General features: G+C 40.5%; 1 protein-coding gene across 6 annotated transcripts in view; it reads right to left on the reverse strand.

Annotated features, from left to right (window-relative positions):
- Positions 1 to 24,625, reverse strand: part of EYA2 (EYA transcriptional coactivator and phosphatase 2) — an 83,946-nt gene that overhangs the window by 53,903 nt on the left and 5,418 nt on the right. Inside the window, exon 1 of one of the 6 annotated variants that reach the window (XM_071572595.1) lies at positions 12,714 to 12,757. The exons of the other annotated variants lie outside the window; for them this stretch is intronic. The gene's annotated coding sequence lies outside the window, so the exon portion shown is untranslated. Of the gene's footprint in view, positions 1 to 12,713; positions 12,758 to 24,625 lie in introns of those variants that run through there. 6 annotated transcript variants of the gene reach the window in all.

The following is a 24,625-nucleotide window of genomic DNA, read 5'->3' on the forward strand; positions in this document are numbered from 1 at the left end:
ACCCAAAGTATTCCATCAGCTTAAAATCCTTCCTCACATGGTTTCTGTGTTTTGCCCTTTTTTTAAAAATGAGCCAGTTTTTTTCATCAATTTTTTACTTTCACTGGAGTTTTTCTGTCTTGCTCTAACTCATAGACCAGACAGTAAAAACCAGATGAAAATTCCTGTCTCAGGAATTTTTTGAGCCAAAATCACTCTTTTTTTTTTTTTAAAGGAAAGTCAGCCTGAAGATTTTTTAGTGCTTGGAACTGGCAAAAATAACTGCATGCCTGGTTTCCCTGGAAGTTCTAAATTTCCAGAAGCATTGGCGTGCTTCACCAGGCTTCATCACCTGCTATTCCAGAGTGCTTTTCAATGATTTTTCTTTAAATGCTATTTTCTTTCTTGCCTCAGATCTGCTGATCTAAAAAAAAGCAGGCTGCCTTCATATAAATAAATGCTCTTCCTCCTCCTAGAAAGGCTTCAGGATTGCCTTCTCCAGGTGCTCTTTTCCTGATCCCACTCTACAGACACAGAGGACACAGAAGAAAGAGGGGGCTGTGATTCCCCACACTTCCTGTGATTAACCTGGGAAGAGATTGAAGGCAGATAGACCCGAGGAAGCATCAGCATTTTCTGGCTGAGCAGCCCGAAGGGGATTCAGTGCACATAAAAACAAACAAGATGAGATTCCTTCACCATTTGTTCTGAAGGCACAGTCTGAGTGGGAGGCAGCTTGAAAATTCAGGTGAGCAAATGATGGGGTTCACAACACAGACTTTCAGCCTGGCAGCCTCACCAGAAATACATTATGATGATGTTTTGAGTCACTGGGTCTTTTAAAACTCATTTCAACAATAGTATTTCACTGTTTCTAAGTCAAAATGAGAAAGGGGAATATTTCAGTATGCCCCTTTTTGGTCTATCGCACCTGTTTGCCAAGTGGAGCAGCATTTGCAGATCTTATTTGCCAAAGAATAAAATTACTCAGCTCTCTTACTGTGAACAAGCAAGTACCACACAAAAAGGGCTAAGCTGGTAAAGAAACAGTATGAGCTTATAGCCTACAGTAATTTGAAAATTAAAACTGTACATGTATACATACATACAAATGTATATAAGCAATCTTTCAGTTTCCACATTCCTCTTTGACATTCACAAGCTCTTTAATTTCATCACACCTCTTCCTATTCAGATCCCCCAAGTGTGCCAGGGCTGCATGTCACTGCAGAAACCCACTCTGGCAGCTCCAGCTGCAGAACTGGGGCCCAGAATGCACAAGTCACCTCCAGAGATGGGGCTTCCCAAACCAGGGACTGCAGGGTCTGGCTCATGAGACTTGTTGTTACTCTTTATACACCTCTTTCAACACTGAAGAATCTGCTTTTTACTCCTTCTCTTCAGAATCACAAGGGCTAAAAATTCAGTTATGTATAAAATGTGGATTTTTTCCCCTCACTCAGTTTTCTGCTTCTTCCTCACATGCCATGGTGAGCATCTATGAGAGCAGCATCTACATTTGGACACGAAACTCTGGTCTTACCATCAAAAAACCCATTCTCAGAAGTTACCACAGGTGTGTGTATGTTTGCAGGGCCTTACTTTGAAAAATATTTTCATCAATACATTGTAACATAAAGCAATTACAGAAGCAAAATTATGCATCCAGAAACTGCTTCTGAGAATTGCAATTCCAGTTTTGCTCCCAAGCTCTGTCACTAATAGACTGGGCAAGTTTCTCAGGACTACATTAAGGCCTCTGTAAAACTGGGAAATACAGTATAAATTGCCAATTAAGCTCTTTTTAGGGTCTGGAAAGTGCTTTGAAATCTTTAGGTGAAATCTGTTTCAGTGCTGCAGAATTGATATCCATGCCAATGAATAATGACCAACCTGAACATGAGACAGCCAAGAAGGAGGTGAGGCACAAGAGCTGTCCTTCAGGGCATGTTCTCTCACTCATTTCTGGTCCAAAAGCTCTCCATTCCCAGACTATGAGAATTTCTTCACCCTTTTGATATACTTCTTAAACCTGTCAGAGTCCTGCAATGGCTCCAGCAACCCACTGGGAAAGGCAAGGCTGCCCCTTTATAACAGGCTTGTGTCAGCACCTCCATTCTCAGCCTGTAAAGGAGTAGCACTCAGGGAATAATAATTCAAAAAGAGCTATGGGAAAAGAACTATGAAATGCAAGTTAGTAAAAGGACTTTGGATGTGAAGGAAAAGTCTAACATAATAGTACAGGTGAGGCTGGAGTGGGAATGACATACTCTCTCCTTGGTTAAATCCCCCAAGTCAGACTCTCTGGGCAGAGAGGACAGCAAAGAGAATGTTTGTTGTACATGTGGAAGCTTGGAAACATCTTCAATTGGGACTCCCTTCTTGCATCCCCAGTGAGAGGAGGAAAGGGAAGACTCATCTGTCTGCAGGAATAAACCAAGGAAGATCATTCTCAAGGATTCAGAAGCAATGAATTCCTCATGTTTTGCATCTTCAGTGCACTGTTTCATCTATTTGTGAAGTAGCTCGATGAGGGAAAACACAAATGTTGGCCTCATTGTCCTACATGCAGTTGATGCCCGACATGCCAGAAGGAAACACGACAAACTTTGTAGTGTCTCTAAAACTGAAGACTTTTTTAAGAAACTGGAAGTATAATATAATTCAACAATATGTCTGGAAACCCTCTACTGCTTTGACTTGGCTTCATAGTCTGGACTTTAAGCAGCATCCCAATCCTGCCTCAGCTCCTCATATTTAAAAAGAAATTAAAAAATAAATCTTTGTGGGTAGTCTACTAGTACACAAGGGAGAACTAAACCTCTGACATATAACATGGCCCCCCACCACAAAGCTGGCTCTGCTGATTGTTTCGCTTCATCTGTGGATTTTTGGGTTAGGGTTTTCAGGGGGAGGGAGAGGAAAATGGCCTTTTCATTTCATTTTGGATCTAATTAGAGCTTGAGATTCCCAAGTAATTGCTGACTGAGCACATCTGTGGCAGCAGTGGGGGGCACAAGTCCTGCACAAAAGTTGGCAACTTCACTAGTAGGAATAAAGAACTGTCAATTTTTTTGTTGCTGTATCTATTACTGGAAGGTTCAAAAGGGATACTCTGGATCAAGAGACTGGCTGGTGATGGCAGTTTATAAATAAAAGTGGTGCAGATTTCTCATTTTGAAGAGCTACAGCACAACACCAGTGAGCAAAGTCATACAATCTAATAGCTGCAGATCTTGTGACTTAGGAGGAAAGAGGACAATAACCAAAGGCAATGCTTGAGCAAACTGGACCTTAATTTGTATGCACACCAGTTAATAGTATGGAAACAGCCAAGCAAAGAAGGAATTTACTCAGAGCAAATGCTCACAATGTTTTCCTTAGTAATAATTCCATTAATAATTTGTTTCTGTGGATATTTGAAAGTCAGGCTAAAATAACAACATGGGAATAACAAATGGGACAGCGTGGTTCACTTTGTATGTTCAGGTGGGCTAAGTCTGATTTCCCAGGAGTTTTGGTGCGACAACAGGCTGAAGCTTTTCTTTAAACCCAGGTGAAAGTCGACCTGGGCCCAAGTTCCCAAAGGTCTTAGTTTTTAGGTTTATTGTCAAGACAGAGGGAAGGGATTTTTGCAGAGGCAACAAGAGGATATTATCAAACAAAGAAGAGTTAGAGACCGCCTTTGCAGAGATCCTGCCATCCTGTCACTGATACAGTGCAGGGCAGCATGGAAGTGAAAATCCCAAATGCCAAATGCACCAACCCAATGCCACACACACAAACGTCCCTGTTTTCCTTTGCAAAGCCTGATCTGATAAAGAAAAACACTTCCTGAAAGTGCCATTTTATGATATTAAACAGACCTCAAACAACTTACCAAAGTACAGAGGGACACTGACATTTGAACTGCAGGAGTTTTGTTTTCCGTCTTGTTTTCCCCCCCTGTGAATATTGCATTTGAATAACCGGAATTTTTAAAATCCCTTTTCCTCCTTTCACCATGATGTAATGCAACTGTTGCACAAGAATAACAATGTAGAGCTACTGCTGCTGGAGCCAAGTTTGGCACCAAGAGAGATTAGGGTTGGCACCAAACACCACAATCTTTAAAGTAAATTTGGCAGACATAGTGCTTGCCACTGCTGCCATAAACAACAGACAGGGCAGAGAGTGGAAAAGAGCTGAAAGAGACCGTGAGTTTGTTACTGGAACAAAGACGCCCACTAGGTAACCACTTAACCTCACACCTACTCATACATGAAAGGTGAAGAGTTTTACAATGGTGTGTCAAAATTAAGGGCAGTATCAGGGACCAAAGTGCAACACAACAGTGCCTTTCCCATGTCCATCATTACCCATAGCCTAAAAAACCCACCAGCCAGCTACCTGTCAGCCAGGAGAATCTCTGTGCACAACTGCAAGTTCCACTAGATTATTCGAAGAAAAATACTTGATCCACACTAGAACACATCTGTCTCAACAAATTACTCTTTCCAGTACTTTTCAGTTATGCTTTCCCGGGAGGGCATTTGCTCCTATTAAGTGATGCTGGAACAGTGCTCTGGAAAGAGATGCATATGTGTGTTTTTCTTTTATAAATGCAGATGGAACAAAAGAGAAATCCAAGTTTCTTACTGTATCCCTCTCGGCTTGAACTGAAAGAGTGTGGGCTGATTTTCTATGCTCTTTATAAGGGTCTGATGATTTGTGATGTGGACATCTGCCTGCAACTAGACAGATGCCTCCAGCTTATTACAGCAGACAACTAGACAGCCATGTAATTGCAGCATCTTTCAATTGCTACTTTATTTTTTTAAAAAAAAAACTTCATTACCTAGCAGGAAAAACTCCATATTCCATCAAAAATTTCACCAAATTTTACAATTCTTTAAACATCAATTCTCAAATAAGGGACCACCTTCAGTAGACAGATAAAAGTCTGAAGTATATTTGGTGCTGTAACAGCTTTGTGCCAATTTCAACAACACATAAGAACATTCAAAGCAGAGTTTAAGCAATTTAGCTGACTCTCGGTAGTAATTTTCATCAATAGTACCAACAAGCACTCCTAATGGGATATCCAACATGGTGTTTGTGTGTGGAGGCATATAGAAACTACAGCCTCCTCTTGCAGCTTACTAAACAATAGATGAAAAGCAAGAATTGGTTTAAGGGTGAGAAGTTGATGTTTTTCCCCACCCCCTAAAATCAAACAAACTGGAAAAAATTTTATGTGATTATTATGACCTAATTTTTTTCCTGACTGCTTCAAAATCTTCAAAAAACCCTATCAAATCTGAAAACGGGGCAACTTTTAAATGACCACAAACCATGGCATTTTCTACTAGAAGATGTTGTTTACAGCTTCAGTGACAGAACGAGCATCTTAACGCCCACTTTGTTTCACTGAAGAGCAGTTTTCTCATATCATATTATACAGCACTTACCCTTGGGATCAGCAGTCCAACTCTCAAGAAGCTCCTCTGCAATACAGCTCATCACCTCTAAGGCCTCCTGTCAACAGCAAACACTTGAGCACAATCCCAAAATTGGGGACTGCTGGAAACATGAGAGTGCTGGGATCCAAACCTGCAACAGGCACGGCTGGTTCACTCACAGGATTGCAGGGCAGCTCGAGATAAATTCTTGCAGGTACAGAAAATGACAGCTAGAGTTCTTTCAAATCATCTAGGAAAACAGTTTCATCGTCTGTGCAGATGAAGAAATCCAGCTCCAAGTAAAATCCAACTTCAGCTATCTGGTTATTTGAGAACAAGCTTTACATGTGCCATTAGGAATGTGACTGCCTCAGACTTAAAACTCAGATCTGATCTGTGATTTCCCTACTTAAAGGCAAATTTCTCTTGAACACATGGAACTTCAAAGGCCCTCACCCTTTCAGAGCCCACAAGAGCAGCCTGATAGCCTGGTCCAACAGTGGATCCATTTCCTGACATTGGATTAGTTTCAGCTCATCACCACTAGCGCGGCTTCTCTCTGACACCTTTACGGAATAACTTCTACCACAGACAAAAGAATCAAAGTAATTTAATCCCTTCAGCTACTACAGGATGGCACAAATATGTCCAATTCACTCACAGGTAGCATGCAAAGATGCTCTGTTCACTCCAACAGTTTGCAGAAATGAGTTACAAAAAAATAAAATCAACTGTGCAAAATATTTGAAGGAAGTGTTTCACTTCCAAAGGAAATACAGAAGCTTACCTCTTCTTTTCCCTCTTCCCAGAAAACCTGATAACTCTAGTGAAAAATAAGAAAAAAGGAGACTGTGCCTAATTATAGTTTTTTGGGTTTGGTTTTTGGTTTTTTTTACTAGTACATATACAGGAGTAATACAAAAATTACAGCAAAAGTGTCTGAGTTTAGGTAAATTACAGTACTACATTAATTTCTCTCAACCAGTAATTAGAGAGCCACCTTAAAATACTGTCACAAATAAAACTGTTATTAGAAAAACAATTTTTTTCTCAAGTGAAATTGTCAGAAACAGCAAATTTGATGCCATAGTCCTGTAGCTCGGGGTTCTCCTTAGGGGGACTTGGATCCACTTCTGTGTCAGCCACAGGTTTCCTGTTACTACAGTAGTTTACAAAGCCAACTCATATTTAACCTGTTGCCTGTATTTCCCTCACCTGTTAAAAACCAGGGGTTTCCGCATGTTGAGCTCAAACCCATGAAGACAACGTGCAGGAAGGAGAAAACTATCTGAATGCCAAAGACAGAAAAGCAACACTACAACTAATAAAAATGCCATGAAACCAAAGTATTTCTGATTTTTGCTTACTCCTTCACAACCTTTCTCTGCTCTTATGCCCATGCAGGGAGCAGGCACTGCCTGCAGTTGTCAATACAGAACAGAAGCCTTAAGTCTCACATTCCTATTTCCTCCTAGACCACATAATATCTCTCCTCATTCCAACACTCCACTTTTGCATGGTTGAATTCTCCCTTTAATTCACATTTGGCTGCGTAACTCTTCTACCCCAGCCATTTCACCCCAGTTGGTCTGTCCCTACCCTGCAGCAATAGGTGCAGGTATGTTGTGCATCTTCTGTTCACACATATTCACATGAAGCAGAACCAATCTGTTAACCCCTGGACAGCTGCTGGTTTTACAGGCTGTCATCACAAAGACTGCCAGTGTGCCTGCTTGCAGGATTTTGATTCTTCAGGAGCAACTGAATTCATTCAGTTCAGCTGCAAATAAGCATGGAATTGAAATGCCACAATTAAGAGGATCAGCCTTGCTTAGTTGAGCTTCTCTTCACAAACGAGTACTGGGGATCATCGAACATCTTAAAATCCTGCATCCTTCACTTTTAACACAGTTCCTGTAGATTAATAAGGTGCATTTTCAGCAACAGACACAGCAGAGTAAATGAGTGCAAAGACATCAAACTGCAATGGACAAGAGAGGACACACTTTGCCAGAATCTCTACCTCTAAAACTGGTCTAGGAACTACTTCCTTACTTTCCATGTGTGTGTCAGTAGGGTGGAAGCTACAAAAGACAAAAATCAGTGAGAAAATAACACAAAATCAGAAGAAAGTGTGACACAAAATTAAAAAGCTCCTGGGACACGGGCCTGAGAAAAGCCTTTTGAAATGTTATAGAGTACTACTGAAAAAAAAATCTCTGTTCTTTTCTGTGCACTGAGTAAGAAAAAAAACCAAACAAAACCCAGAAAAACTTTCAGTATGATTCATAAATAAACAAAACAAGTTTCTGCTAGAATTACACTCCATCTATTTCCCTCTAATTCTTGTGGACTGCCCACAAGAACTCGAGTTTCTGGCTTGTTGGGGAAAGGTTAACAACATCTAATTGAAAAAGGCAACGTTTCCCTTGTTCTGTCACATACCAGAAAATATGTGGGAAAAATACTTTGAAAAGCACATACATACACCTTAAGCAAAAGTCCAGGTTTTAAGAAAAACAGCCTGACAGTGAGAGCTGAAAGTGTTAAGATTTTTCTCAGAGCTAAGCATACATTTTTCCATGCAAGAAGCTGAATCATGGATATTTTAAAGAGTAGTTTATTAAGCACAATATAGCATATCTCCTACTCAGCTCTATAAAATGTGTCCAGTGCTGTACAAGGCATTAAAAAGCATTTAAATCTGAAACCTGCTGGCATCCACGGGCAGAGGAGAAGAATTGAGAGAACTAATCTAACAGCTGTCTGGAAACACAGCAGATTTATACCATGGGTTTAGTCATTAACTGTAGTTATCTGACTTATACCAGAACACTGACTGAGCACTGGTGGTCTCTAGACTAATGCAATGTATGACAACACCCAAAATACACTCCTGACCCCAAGATGCTGAAATTAGTTGCCTTATTTCTTAGTGGAAGCGTTCCAGTTCAGTTAATAAAAAAAAGTGGTCAAATAAAAAGACAAATAAAGGCTATATACAAGTTAGTTTATCAAATATCTTGACACACAATGGTTCTGTTGGTCTTTTGCATTACTATGGCATTGAATTTGCAGGCAACAAAAAGCAACTGACTGAAAACTGGCATGACTTAATAGCCCAACGCTTTTTTGTTTCCTGGTGTATGTTTACTTTTTAAGGGGAAGAGACGACAGCATCAGAGAAGCAGTGGTATAAACAATGTCTTTAGCTGTATGGAAACCTCACCTAAATATGTATTTGAGACTGCAGCACATGGCAAATACTGCTAATTGGGTTTAGAATTCAAATTTGAAGTTTGGTGAATTTAAGAGAAAAACAGAGTTACGTGAATACCACACAACTCTATTAATAACTGAGTATATAAATGAAATTCTAGAAAGGCTGGCAAAAATTACTCTCAGTTACACCAAAACTTCAGGCTCGTGCCAAGAAAAGCTCTGTGGTTTTTGACAGAAGTACTCAGGTGGGTGGAACTTCAGGGGAACTTCATTCCAAACAGGGGTTTTCCTGCGGCACCTCCTACCATCTCCACCCTTCCCAAAATTAGAACAACCTGATGACCAAGTGCACTCCAGGCCTGGAGGACAGACAGCAGAGCTGTAAGAGACTTGGGAGGCAACTGAACAGATTACTATGGATACTTCTTGTGAAGACAGAAACTAAAGACACCAGAACCAGAAATCACTCCATCCTCATATTCCACCAACAGCAAGGCAGTGTGCTCAGAAGCATTTCACTGACATTTTGTTAAAATATTTTTAAAGACTGCTATCAAGGACAACACTGAGGTAATGTGAAAGCTGAGCCTGGCTTCTCCTCTCCACCCCCCATCCCATCCCATCCCCATGGCCCCTCTCCCTGCAGTTTATTTGGCAGGGAGGCATTGCACAGCGTCTCATCCAACATTGCTACAGGAGTGTTCCTGAACATGATTAATTTGCTAATGATACAAATCTCCAAACAGCTTGTTAGTACTGCTGATGATTTATGAAATGCCAGAGATCATTCTCTCACCAGCGATAAGCTCTTTCAAGCTGGTGGTTTTGTATGAAACCTCTTGCAATTGCTAAGGCCACTCAACTCCACCTCACCCGCAGCCAGCACAGAGGCAGAGCTGCAGCAAGGATTCCTGTAATGAACTGCAGGTTATGTATACACACAAATAATATAGAGGGTCAGATTATGAATTCCTGAATACTTTCATATGCAAAAAGCCCAAAGTGTGCTTTGGAACAGAGACAAGCCTCACTGGGCAAACACTCTGCTTGATCTGCTTTCCTCCCAGGATGCAAGTGAGCACCAGCAATTCCAAAACTAGGGAACACGTTTCCTTTTTACAACTGCTCAGAATATTGCCCTTGACACCCCAATAGCTCAAGATGCATGAGCAGGAATTCCAAACACAGTCTCAGAACCTTCAGTAGTTTTTCACGTTTCTTTGCCAGACACTCCCTATGCTGTACAAAGCACCTGAAATTCACAGTATGACCCCCCAAGTTACCCTAGTCCCAGCATCCTCTTGACCAGAAAACACCAGTGATACCCAACGGCCCCCAGTTATGTACTGCCTAATCAGTGTTGTGACTTTCTTTTTACTCAATCATAACACAACGCATTAACATGTGTGCATTTAACACTAGGGCACAATAAGTTACAAAACAAGACTTGTACATAAGACAAGCAGTTTCAAAGCTGCAGATTGTCTTGTAAATCAGTGTAATGCTGGTTGCATTTAACAGATAGAAGAAAGAACTTTACATATACTTGTTTAAATGTAATTCTGTGCTCAGACAAGCCTCAGGTTTGGTTGTTTCAACTCTACAGTTCTGTCCACAAGCTGGTAAAGCCATTATTTCCACAGAAACCTCAGAGGAGCAATAAAAAGCCCTATCTTCATCTGCATGCACACAGGCTTACTGATAAATATGCATGCAATCAAGCTACAATTAGCTGCTGACACTATCCCAATCCATGATGCCAGAGATCACCTGCCAAGCCATGAGGCTTTTAAACTAAGTATATCTTTTCACTCTGGGCTCTGTCTTGGTGCTCTGCTTCCAGCCTGGAATGAACTTCAATTTCAATCACAGGAGCAGGGCTCTAGGACCAGCACTGCTGCACTCCTGCAAGCAGAAATGTTTGAGCAAAGGTGAGGAGGTCAGACAAGGGCAAAGTCCAAAGTAATTTTAAGTGGTTCAGCTAAGTAGGGAAGGCTAATGGGAAACCATTTTAATTTGTTACAGTCATCCCTAGTGAATAAAAGGACAACGTTTTTCTTCAGCAGCTTGATTACAAAGCAGTAAATCCCTCTGTGTATATAAAAGATCTATGAACAGTATAGATCAAATGTCAAAAAAAGGTTTGTACTATATGTTGGGAACAGTTTTAGATATTCAATCATTTTTATTTTTAAATACTTCCAACAATTACTCTCCCTTTAGAAACAGACATATGCACATAATTCTGCCATTTTCATCTATAAAGATACGAAGTAGTGACATTCTTGAAGCAAATGTTTTTGGACTTTCTCTTCCCAAAAACACCTAAGAAACACAGCCTTGAACATAAAAACATGTCATCTTGCCATCTCTCCTGACAGCACTCTCTGACTCTTGATGGTTGCAAAAATTTATGCTGCTTCAAGCACCGGCTGCAGTCTCTACTTTACAGACCCCAGGCAGCAGAAAACAAGCAAACAAAGCCCAGCTCAAGGTGACAATATACTCGAGACAACAGAAATACCTTGAAGTAAGAATTATGCCAGAATAGGATTTTCTCCAATTACTGACAGGGTTTTTGTTCAGTGCATCAATTTCTTTTTCCCCAAACAATTGCCAGTTCTGGTAGCCCCAAAGGGCTGCATATAACCTATTTCATTGCAGTTGTCTAATATGGGATGGAAAAACATCTAAAACAGTGAAAGGCACAGCTACTCAGCCACAGGTTCTTTATTAAAGAGATTTTTCTTTCAGTCAGAAGCAGGATTTGTAAGCTTAGAAGCAGATTTCAGCCATTAGAAATTATTAAGCTTTCCCAAAGCCTTATAATTCAAAGGCAAAACCCAAACATTTGGTTTATTTCAAAACAAATGATGACACAGTCACGGCAATTTGTATTTTGTGTCCACACTGTTTTTATCTGATCATGAGAAATAAATATTCTGGGGCAAGAAGCATTGCAGCTACATCCACATTCACAGTAGATTTTGGACCTCGACCTGCTGCTGTAACCAACAACCACCAAACTGTCTGAACCATAGAACACCTTTCTGTGAAGTAATCTCAGTACTGCACACTCAGTAGCTTTGTCAAGTTTTCAGAAACCTTCTCATATTGAGTTTGCCTTTTGATAAGGAACATCAACCAGTCTTACAACTCTGGAAACTTCAAGGTAAAAATCCCAACATTACCCAGGGATTACTCACGAGAGATGTTACACAATGTCTTAGCACACATTTGCCCCAGGACAGAGGACAAGGGGCCTTTACAGAGGTCTGGGGACATGACAGCTCAGGTAGAGAGGGTGGCAATGCTCCTTTGAGAGCATTATTCACCTTTTCCTAGCTAAAGGACACAACTTCTGCTGCTGGTACCTCTATGGTGCAACACATACCTGCTTCCTCAGGCACTCACACCAACACTTCTCAGCTTCTTTTAACAATGGTAGTTGCATCCTCAACCAGGTTTTTGGAAATAACTTTTCTATACAGTGGCAAAGTTGTATGCCCCACACAGGGTAATTTTTTAAAATGCTGAACTTTTAAACTTTTAATCCATTTACCATCAATAAAGACCTTTACAAGTTTAGACAGGTTGATACTGACCCCTGGCCAAAGCAGGCTTTTGTGTTTGTGTTCTGTCTGCCCATAATACTGCCTGTCACTTCTACTGGCTCAAATGTTCTTTTCTGTGGTTTTGCAAAGTGCCCCTCCCTGCTGTGCACTACACAGCAACAGTTGGGTTTCATCTCGTATATGGCTCTTCAGAGCTCATGGGGAGCAAGGGGAAGGAGTGAGAACAACAGGGGATGGGACCCAAAGATAAATAAATCAATGTTTCTTTGCCCCTTTGGGATCAGGATGCTGTAAAAACACATGGTTATTAGAACTGTGAATTTATTGGTAAAGGAGTTGGTTACTGGCACTGTATTTCAGCATGAACTGACATTATGGTACCAAGTACAAAGCACTCATTCTGCTTGTGGGTATGAGAACTAATCTCTTCCATGTGCAGAGAGGGTGTGTGATAATTCAACTGAGATTCCCGTTGGTAATCAGGGCAAGCACTCACCAGCTGCAGGGCTTTCAACAATACACAGCTACAGCTCCAAGAGCTAGTGATGTCACTAATGTCCCTCTGAGTGCTACCAAGCAGGGCCAGAGCAGTCTGCTCATTTCAGGGTCTTCATCCAAGTAGGCTGTCAGAAACCTGAAAACCTGAAACTAGAAGGTGTCTCTACCAAAACACTCCAAACACTTTAATTTGGACAGAATTCAATAACATAGACTCTGAATGAAATTGCATGGTTCTAATATCTTGCATTTGCCTCAATAATAAGGAAAAGTCTGATCCTGATTATTAAAAATTAAAAAGTAATTTGCAATGTTTATGTGGATGGCAGCTTTACATGCAGGATAGAAATGCTTCAACTGCCTTTACAATCCAGCTGGAACAAAGTTTTCATTTTTCTTTTACATGAAATTTCATTTATTATGAGTACTGTGTCACAGTAAGGCAGCTGTTGGCAGCAAGCTGTGAAATTTAAGTTGAGCTGGTTAGTACTAAGAGCCAAGATATAATATGCTTTTGTCAGAGAGAAGTTTTTCTTGAATATATGTAATCTACATTCAGTAATTAAAATAGTTTGTCAGTCAATCCTACTGACCCCACTTAAAGGAAGAGTTAATGCTATTTTAAAATACATTTTCCAAATGGCAACAAAAAACTTGGGATTGCTATAGCTCATTTTAGTCTGGTCTTTAAGTAGGCAATGCACCAATGACTTCAGAATCCCAGAAATAAAGGATTCCTGGTTTTCATCACTGTCCTACTAACATGGTGTTAGATTTTGGGCAAGTCGCTTCTGACAAGATTCCAAATGGGAATTAAATCAGGATAAGTGTGTTAGTATTATTCACTAAGGATGTCACACACAGCCTGCACCTGGAGGAAATCCATCCTGGGCTTCCTAAAACTGGGACAAGCACTCTTACTATCCAATACACAACCATGACTTCCCTCCAGCTTCTCTGCTTGTTATAAAAGAAAGCAGCAGTAAACTTCACATCTTGCTCTGAACCTCCTCTGGAATGTGCTTAAGATGCACATTTCAAAAATATCTACCTAAAAGTGCCCTTGGGAACCAGGTGAAGGAGCAGGACAGGACTTGGCACATTTTGCTGGAAGTTCAAGTCAGGTGAGGGTTGAAATTTTAAGAATGAATTGCATAAATAAAAGAAAACATGAAAAAATGCCTAAAGTATTAAGCCTATCAATGCTCAACAACTACAATGACTACACTCTGTAGACTGACTTCTTTCCCAAACTGTTGCCTCGAAGTTATCAAGGGTAATTTCAAAATTGTATCAGCCTTTATCTCAGGATTTGGTTATCTTCTAATGACTGTAAAGATTCAAAGATCTTACTACTGACCAAAGATGCAGCCCTGTCCTGTCCCCTGCCCAGCCAAAGCTCCTGCAGTGACACAAACCTGTTCACAGCCTGACCAATGTGCAGGGAATCCAATGGCACCGACACAGAGGAAGAGACAGAAGATGCAGCCAGGCTGAGGAGGACACAGCTGCTCTCAATTACATTAATCCAGTCTGGGAACCACACCTACAATCTATCAACACAATTGCTTAAGGAGGGTCTCACTTCTCTCAGGGTGATTGCAGTTCTAATGCCAAGGCAGACAGGCTGCCCAAATTACCTCCCTCCTTAGGTGACAGCTACCTGCACTTCCCTGTAAACACAGGATTACAATTAAATACTCCAAGTTGGCACCACTTTTACTTTTTTAATGTTAACTGGCAGATTAATTTAACATGGCTTTGAGGACTATGCCCACCCCACCTAATCCACAGACTACACTCTTGTGCAGACTTTTGAACCAGCAAGTCTTGAGATCTACTGTAGGTATTTGCAGCATCTTCCTATTTGCAGGAGTATCAAACTACTTCAGGGCTTTGCTTCATGTCATGCTTACACCTTAGCAGCCATTTGCTGCAGTTAAAAACAGAGCCAAAAAGCTCTACTAGATAACTAGAAAATTAAATGGCATTTAGGAGTTGGTGGGAGACTGCTCACTGACGATTAGTATCAGTGAACACAGTGGTTGGCTACAAGGTACTTGTGAGCTGCAGAAAGCTTGGCAGGTTCTTTCTTCCATGCAATTGTTTTTCTGAAGAGCTTTTTAAGGGATAAGCATTGAGTTTTACTCTTCTGAGATGACATGCATTGTTAAAGACAACTGGATCATATCACTTTTGTATAAAAAAAACCATAACAAATCTGACTTGTCAGAGTCAAAATGAGTCAAAATCCTCAGATCAAAAATGCACTTAGTATGTTCACAAAAGATGAGAGCTGGTGGCCATCACTCCACAAGTGCTGCCTCGAAATCCACACTCACAGACTTACAGAAATGTAAAAGGCTGGCAAGAAATTGAAATGAGAATAAAACACATCTGAATCATGCATACAACTAAAGGTAGAAATTATTTTCACAGTCACTTACCTTCACCATTGTAAGTTAATATTCAGCAGAGCAAATTTGAGCAATGTATTGTGGACATTTGCAATCTGGGAGAAATATTTCTTTTAAACTCACATCAGGATAACACAGCTTCCTTTCCAAGAACTGATTATTTTGGGCTCTCCTTACTGATGAAAAATGCTTAAGACTGAACACAAGTCTTGGTTGACAGCACTTAAGTGAGCCTGGAAATCTTCAAATTTCCAGTGTTGGAAACTGCTGTGTAACTTCTAGGGGAAAACTGCAGGGCAAAGCAAACCTATACTCTCTGTCAACTCACAAGTTAAAGAAGTCAGATTTTGGCAACTAAACTCCAGCTTCCTTTTGCATAAGTAATACACCAACATCTAAGCACCATGTGAAAAACACCTCAACAAGTCACATCCCAGATATTTTGCCTTTACTAACATTTAATTTGCAGAATACAATCCAAACTGTGGTTTCAAATGTCACAAAGGTATATTGGCCATTTCAGATACCACAAAAAAAACCCCCATGACACAACTCAGAGCTTGATTTTCAGTGACACTGAAAAAAAATCCAGTATGCACTAACCTTCAAGGGTATATGCCAAGAATAATTACAGAATTTTGAGTTCCAGAGACCACAAGATTGCAGGTTCCATACTGCTTCTTCTGGTAATGGTATTTGCATCAACAGAGAGAGCATCCAGAAGAGGAAATACAGAGAGCATCTTGTTGGCACAACAAAACCCTTTCATTAAAGGGACATCTGGGCCATTAACAGGAGTCTGCTGGGGGAGGCAGCACCTCGCTAGATTGGGTTTCAAACCAAGTTCTCCATGAGGTGTTGAGCAAAAGAGAATTGGCTGCAAGCAGGACAACACAGCCCTGGTTGGTTTTGTTTACTGTGTAGTTAAAGGACCACTGGATGATTAATGAAAGACTGACAGTTTCTTTGTAAAGCAGCAGACAATATTTTGAGGCAAGACTTTGGCTTGTCAGGTTAAACACAAAAATGCTTACATAGAGCTCTGTCTCCTGAGCTGACTGCTGTTCAAATGACTTTTCTGACTTGCTTCCCAGGACAAAAGCATAACTCTAAGACTATCCTGAGAAGAAGAAAGAAGCTCAGCAAAATGTTAGTTTGCCAGCAGAGCATTTGGCATGTTAATATGTGCAATAACACTCTGCAGTCATCTTCACCTACCACCTTGTTAGCAGTTCCAGACCAATCTTTAGCAAGATTCCCCTCAAAGTAAACCTAATTCAGCTGAGAAAAGCAGGATCCTTTACCCTCCTCAGACAGAGTTTCCCCCATACTCTCCAGGCTTTTCCTCAGCAGAGTTGCCATCACCATCGGGAATGGCAAGTGGCTCACAAGGAACAGGACACACTTCTTCCTTTGGAGTGTAAGTAAGGCAGAAGAATGATGCCATACAAGCTTCAAGCTTTCAAGGCTGAAAAGCTCTGAAGAGTAACAGCTGAAGAAAACTAAATTTTTAAGCTTTGAATGCATGATTGAATTCAGAGGATGGCCACCATTTAATGACATGCCCATCTCACTTGTTTCTACACTTTAGATATGAATATTAATAGAATACAGGCAAAAAAATACCAATTGTATAAGAGACTTGGCCTCTGGAGAGACAGAGAGGAGGACAGGTCTCCGACAGCAGCCTCTCCCATCTTCAGAGCAGTTATGAATTCACAGGCAACTTAAAATCAAAAAAACACCTTTAAGAAAATGGACCTAGGAAATACAAGATTCTGTACATAAAAAAAAAAATAAATGTGTCCCCAGTTCAGGCATTCAAGTAAATGACAACACATGTAGCCAGATGTTACTACATGAGCATTTAACAACACAGCCATGTTACTATACAAGAGCAATTAGATTATTTTGAATCAAAATCAAGTCTTTAAACATCAGTAAAGGACAAGTTCAGCTTTTCATGCAGGATCACTTGTGCCCACAAGATGCCTAAATAGCCTCTTTGCATCAGTTCCAAGACTTTTGAATAGGTGGATCTGATTTTAGCTCTCAGGGTTCATACCTCAGGTGGGAAGCTGGACAAGCAAGGCTGACTGACCTTCTGTGTCACCCTTCCCTCTCCTTCCCTGCGATACAAGGTTCTAAAACTGGCAGCAATTCCTGCTGGATTGGATGACTCCAGCTCACAGTCTGATGTGAATTAATAAAGTGCCCATTTTGTCAGGCTATATCAGGTGTCTGTACTAATGTTACTGGGGGGGGCTGCAGGGACCTCTGTGAGGGGCTGCCCTGAGCTGTTTCCATCCAGCTCCACCACAGACCTGCAGCAGGACCTGGCTGGGCCCACTGGAGAGGTCAGTGGCACTTCTGCCAGGGCAAAATTCAGCTTGATGGGGAGAAAATATCTGAAACAGCCACAGTTCCAGGAGAGAGTAGGCTGGAGCTTGTTCTGACAGGAGCTGCAGCCCTCAGAGAGCCCATCCTGGAGCACAGAAGTGTGAGGAGGAGGAAGGAGTGGTAGAAAGGAAATGTTACACTCTCACTGCAGTCTCTCACTCCTTATCCCTTGGAGAAGGAAAGAATTGGGAATGTGGGAGCAAAGCTGAGACAGGCAAAGGGGGTGGGCAGAGCTGTTTTAGTTCTTGCCTTTGTTTCTCACCATCCAACACTATTTGAAATCAGCAGTAATTTTTCAAGTAGAGTCTGTTTTGCCTGTGATGGTAGATGGCAAGTCACGTCCCTGTTTTTACCCTGACTCATGAGCTTTTCCATCTTATTTTCTACCCTGACCCATTGAGGATGGGGAGTGGGGGAGCAGCTGGGTGGGCATCTGGACACTGGCCAAGGTCAACCCACCACACATGCAAGTGTTTCTTACTTATCTCAGAGCTCTAACTAAAGAACACACTATAACTGAAGGAAATGTAGCAAACCCCATGAATTCCTTTCCAATAATCTGCTTTAGACAAAAAATAAAATCTTCCTCTTCTCCAATTAACTGTAGAACAGCTGAGATCAAACCTTACTCACCAGCAAGGAACAGAGCTGTGTTACCATGGCCTGGAGCCTGCAGGGCATGCCAGGGCTTCCCCTGCGACATAACCACCTTCACCACAAAGTTGTTGTGCATGTTGTTTCCAACATGTACGATGTTTGGTGCAGTACTGCCTTCTCCTTCCCAAATCTCAAACATCACTGCAGTCCTACCACTGAATCATCAATTCTGCCATAGACATCAACTGCGAACACGCTTCCTGAGCAACTTTTGGGTTGTACTAAATGTAGGGCAAGACTAAACCAGAAAGTCCCAAATTGCTCCTGCTGCAGGGTGAGCAAATTGTTTCTAAAGGGAGGCAGAAATCCTTACTCCACTGTGCCCTGGTATTGTGACAGCTCATGGTCCTGCTCCTCGCACTGAGCTGTTGGAAACAGCAGTAATGGAAGGATGGGAGCAGAGTCAAACTCCTGCTACTGCAGCAAAAGGCAAAGTGACAACACCATGCAAGTGTCTGGACAGAGGAATGGCTTTTTGTCGGGAAAAATGACTTGACAAGACACTGATGTGGCAGAGACTCTGTGATCTGTGTTGTCAGGTTTGAGCTGTCAGTAACCACAGATAACCTCTTGCGGCTTTTTCATCTGAACTGTAAGTCTTGGATTCAATTCATTTACCATGGTGACAAAGTATAAAAGCCATCAGTAAGCAGAGTATGACTTTTTTTAACAATACAGTTCCTCCTCCAACAATCACCAGGATGCAGAACGTGCAGTTTGGAGGAGAGCTGAGCATCAGCCTGGGTATTGCTGCGTGTCAGAGCTCCTCCTCTGGAGTCCTATCGAGTGACTTTCCCCCTCGAACATGTCCTAATGAATTCCACTGAAGCCTGCAGGTACAATCCTTCCCCAAGCATTCTGCCCTGATTGATAGCTTTAGAGCTTTCCTTCACACTGCTTCGGCTGCTTTCCAGACCTTTATTTTTCTCCTTTTTGTAACTGTCTCCAACAGGAAGTTGCACTTGGTTTTTTCACTGTACTTTTCTCCTAAAACTGACATCTTTGCATTGTAACGAAGGAACCCCTGGGTATTAGTGACAAATTAGTCACCAGCTAAAGAATATTTTCTTTTCATTTCTATACCAGGTGGAAGATATTAAAATCTCTAGAGGAATTTCACCTACTCTGCTACAATAAATCATCACACAATTTTCTTTCAAAGTGACTTAATTTTACTCCCTTTAAAACTTCATCACGAACAAGAAATCCCACAATTGTGTTAATGCAAGATTAAAATAGTGAACATGGTTAAGGACATTTTACCATAAATAGCAGATAAGAAATATGGTTAATTTTATTTTGAGAATTAATGTAGTTTTACCTCACATTTGAAACAGTATTTTAAAAATATCGAATTATTCCTTTCTGAGAACAAAACCCATGTGCCTACCATAGGTAGAAGTTAGCAAAAAAGTCTTTTCCCTTCTGTGTTTAGTTACCTTAATAGGGAACAGTATTAAAAAAAAATCTACAGAAGAAACCACACAGTCTGTTAGAAAAGATGAAATCTTGCACTGACTATTCTTCATCAAAGAATGTCTAAAGTAGTAGCCAAAATAATAAAAAAACCATCAAAACCATTTAAGTAGCTCACTGAAGGCACAGGCCACTCAAATACAGCAAAACATTCAGTGCAGGCAGAGATTTACATTTTTCTTTTTTTTTTTCCTAAGTAAGTGGTCAGTAATATTTTAATAGTAATATATTATTAAAAAGGAGATCATCAAAATGTTAACTTTGCAACTACGCAGATTTTGTGTCATTTCAGTGGGGTTTTCTACTTTATATGACAGACAAACTTCCATAGTTTATAATTAAAGCTAAATACTACACAAAGGGCTTATAGTATCTGACTAAATGGCTTCACTTACCATTATGTGCTCTAAGTCATCAATTAGGTTAATTTTCCATATTATAATAGATCCATTAAGCAACCCAGCAGCAAAAAGGTTCATTTTACAACTGAAAGTAACACCAGGCTCAAGACAGAAATTTAAGATTCCTGCCCCACCAGCAAAGGGAGGGCAGGAGGGTGGCTATCAATAAATACAGCACATGAAGTCTACACCCAATTGTTTCTTCCTCTATTTGCCAAGGAAAGAGAGGACCAGAAGATCAATTAAAAGGTAGAAATGTAAAACCAGAGCATTAAACACTACCAGATATTTAAGATCCCACAGTGTTTCTTACAATCACAGAGCATCACTCCTCCGCTTCTCCCAGGGGAGTTCTAGCCCTGATAATTACTTTCTGTCTGCTTACAAAGTTCAAGTTCAAAACAATATTCATTTTCCACTTCCTGTCCTAAACCAGGGCACGATGTTTCTGTGCATCGTTCAGCAACCACCCTGCTCCACCACAGATATGGGTAAACCACTGCTGTGATTGAATAATCCTGATTTGTGGCAGGGGGGACTGCGGGAAGAAGCACTGGGCTTTAAAAAGGGAAGTATCAGGCTCCAACATCAGTGATCTGACTTTTAGCAGCAGCATCTTTTATTACTTTCCATTAGTAATCAAGCATTTGTCTCCTCACCCCACCCCTAATTTGCAGGGGGTGTTTCAAAACCAATCTAGCCCAGAAGTTTTGCTGCATCTCAAATATTTTACAGAAGACTCAGTTGGCTTCCTTAGTCCTCCTCCCCATCCACTTCTCTTCCCCAAATTATATTCATCTGCTGCAGGGAACAGGAAGGATGGTTGCCAAACAAACAAAATGAAATCATACATAATAGGCTGAATACGCCTTCCTTCAAATCACAACTTATGAGTTTTCAGGTGAAGAGACATTGAAGAGAGCGAACGGAGAGACAACAAAGGTCTGTCAAAGTGGTCATCCAGAAGATAATCTTACATTGTCGTGTACAGCGTTACACATTTACAGCATTGCTGGGTGATTATGTATTTTAGGTCAGAGACCTAAGCCTGCCTCTTATTCAGATATAAATAAATTTTATTAAAAATTAGATTCCTTTAAAGTAGATATTTACACAACAGGCTCCTAAAGCTAAACAGAATGATGATCTTATAATTTCATTTCAATAACTAAAAAGAAAATTGGTGCCTGGCTTATTTTCCTGCTCTACATCTAATTCCACCAACACACTTAGGAGCACTAGGTCAGAGGAGAGGCAACACCAGGTACTTAGTCGTATCACTGCAAATGGTTCTGGTAGCACAGGGATTGCAGTGCCTCCCTCTCAGGGATCTTCCCACACAATTTGGATTTGTCAGCTTTTTTGAATGCTGAGTTCCAAACAGGCATGGATAGCACAAAAAGGTGTTGATTCCTCCTTCCATTCTGCAAAGACACTGAAGAAACCAGTTGGACTTGCAGTGGCAGCATGGAACTGCACTGTGATTTAAATTAAAAAAAAAAACAAACCACCAAACAAACAAACAAAAAAAACCCAAAAACCAAACAAACAAAACCAACAAAAAAATAAAAAAGCACTTGTGCAACAAGTACTTGATTGAAAACTGCTCCCACTCAATAAAGGTCCAACGCTTATTTGACTGAAATTATTTGCCACCCATAGGTAAACATAAGGGAAAATGTATCTATTTTACTACAAGCATTAGGTCTGATTTACTCCTAACTATCTCAGTAGAGATAAGTAGTATCAACATAGCACTTACCAAATGTAAACTAGAAAACTCATGGCTTTATAAATTCAAAAAAATAAAGTCAGCCTATCTAAAAAAAAGGAAAATGTGGATACAAAGAATAGAACATTCACATGTTTTACTTGAAAAAGTGTCGTGTTTCAGATAAAAATGGTCCTTTTAGTTTGTTAAAGGGCGGAAAAAACAATCTCTCTTTTTCAAATAAAAAGTATTGCTCAATTCTAGGCAAGATTTTGTGTTGTTTCAGCCACAGTAATGGGGAAAAATAATAAATTTACATCATTTACAAAACCAAAGTACACGTTGACAACATTTACTGAAAGTAAAGTATTTTGTAAATATATTTTGACTTGACTTAGAATCAAAGAATTGTCAGATAGTTACAAATAAACTGCAAGGATGAGAACTGATCACAGAAGAGCAGCACGGAGGGGAATCAAAACTAGTGATACAGATCTATATTCAAAACTGATCAAAGTTATTTCCAAGTAGCTGTGGGACAATTACAGGGCAAACAGCCGAATGAAATTTGCCATCAAAAGACACGATCTGCAAGAGATGCCAAACTTGTCTTCAAGACAGCTGATGAGCCTCTCTGCGTGGTGCACAGACAGAGCTGTAAATAACTGGGGCCCCCAGATTGCTTTGCTTACTCAACCTATTTAAAAAACAAAAACATTTCAGATGCCTGCCCCACTTTCCCCTCACTGTTTCTTGTGGGTGCCTGAGTAATCCTGGAGGCATTTCCAGTTTTTAAGGCATTTGCTGAGTTTAAGAAATTTTTCCCCACGTCCCCTGGTCTTTGTTTGGAAGTTCCCGGCTTCGCTGCTCTGGTTGAGTTTCTCCTTGAAGTCTGCCCTTTCCAGCACACAGAGAGGCGTCAATTCCCTGTGGGTTAAGCAGTTACTATCTAGGCTGACTAGTATTAAATCGTCCTTTTTATTTAGGATTATTTATTGATTTAGCTGGGCTGCTTTCCTTCTCAAAAGCAGGGATGGCAAAGGAGAATTTCCACACAACAAGACTGAGCGCCTAGAGTTAGGCATTCAACCAAACAGCATGAACTTACCCATTTTCTTAAACCTTTCTGCACATGTAAGAAGGGGCAATTAAATCTGGAACTTCTTTAATTTTGCAACCCCAAAAAACAGCCCACAGACAGGAGCAGGCAGCAGAGAGAAACCCCATTTGCAGAGAGACATGGCTCTGGCCAAGCATGCAGTCTGTGGTGCTGGTTTATGTAAAAACACTCCCAAAGAAGTCTATTATTGTTGAAATAATTCAAGACTTCCATTCCCTGAATTATTAAGTGGTGCTGCAGCAAAGGCAAGTTCAGGTTCTACCGTGCATCAATTTCCTCTCCAAAAGGCAGAGGGGAGATGAATGACACCAACATTTCATGCAGCACTCAAGCAAAGACATGGACATGAAGAAATCTCAGGTTTGTAACCAAATACTTAAAACTTTCATTTCCTTAAGAGGAAACGAGCTGGGAATAAGTTAGAAGTGGGCTATCATCAAGAAAGTTTCTAAAATCTGAACAACAAACGTCAGTACATTTCTACCAATCTCTGTGCATCAGTAACAAACCCTCCACCTGCTTTTCAAACTGCTAAGACCCAAATCACATCCAGGCTCTCCCAGCCTCAATCCTATTTTCACTCTTTGTATTCAAACCTGGCAGCAGCAACAGAAAAAAACCCAGCAGTCTTACAAACAACAAAATCCCACACCCCAGTGAAACACGCACCCTGCTTCTACCAAATAAATGTCAGTCAACAAATAGGCACAAATTTCACAATGGCTGAGGTCATTCCCTTTAAGTCATTACGGTTTGTGGGTGAGTTTTCCTGGTGGTTTTAACATTGGTTTCTGTGATTGCAGCTATGCTTATTTATGCATTTAAGGCATATGATCTAATACACTTAGGTTTAACTACTTCATTCTTTTGACATTCTTTCCAAATTATAAAAAGGATTCTTGGTGTTTTCACTGCCTTGGTAAAGAAACAAAATTGCTGTCCACATAATTTCTTAAAAACACAGAACAGAGTAAGTACTTGTTGAAAATAATTCAAAGAAAAAACCCTCCACCAGACATTCCCTCCTCCAAGATAACACCTATTTTTGTTCTCTCTCTCCGCTTCTGAGGGAGCCTACTATTTTTTTAGAAATAGCTGTTTTGCTGGCTTCTTGAAAACAATATCCAGGCCTTCAGACTGCTTAAGATACAACTTATAATCAACACAGAAGTTATGCTTGTTGTTTTTTTTTTAAGCCTTTCTATTTTCACTGCTATGCTTTTAAAAAAACTGCACATTTGTGGTATGCTTTGGTTACACTGCATTTTCCACAGCACTTTGAACTCTACAATAATGCTCATTTTATTCAACACCTTTTGGTTACTATCTTCCAGGAGTCCTTGTTCGATAAAAATCCTAACAGTTAATTTTCCATTATTTTTCTAATGGAAATTTCAATTATCTTCTCCCTCCAAGGCGCAAAAATATCAAAGAGCCTCCACCATCCAAATCAGGCTGGAGAAATTCACTGACCTGTCAGAAATGTTCAGAAACACTTTTAAGAAGCTGAAATAAAAATTAAAATTGTGGATAGAGATGTGTGCACACATCTCTCCCAATACTGCATGCAGGGCACGGCTATCAGCTTGCATACATAAGCCATATTAAAGCATTTTAAGTAGCCTTTAGAATCTTGAGGCCATGGTTACTTCCCTATTTCCAGTGTCCCTGATGCAGATTCATACATCCAAGCAGGTTTCTAACCAGCAGGAGAAATAGCAGAGGACA

The sequence above is a fragment of the Pithys albifrons genome, chromosome 18, assembly GCF_047495875.1.
Source record: "Pithys albifrons albifrons isolate INPA30051 chromosome 18, PitAlb_v1, whole genome shotgun sequence".
In the NCBI taxonomy this organism is placed as follows: Eukaryota; Metazoa; Chordata; class Aves; order Passeriformes; family Thamnophilidae; genus Pithys; species Pithys albifrons.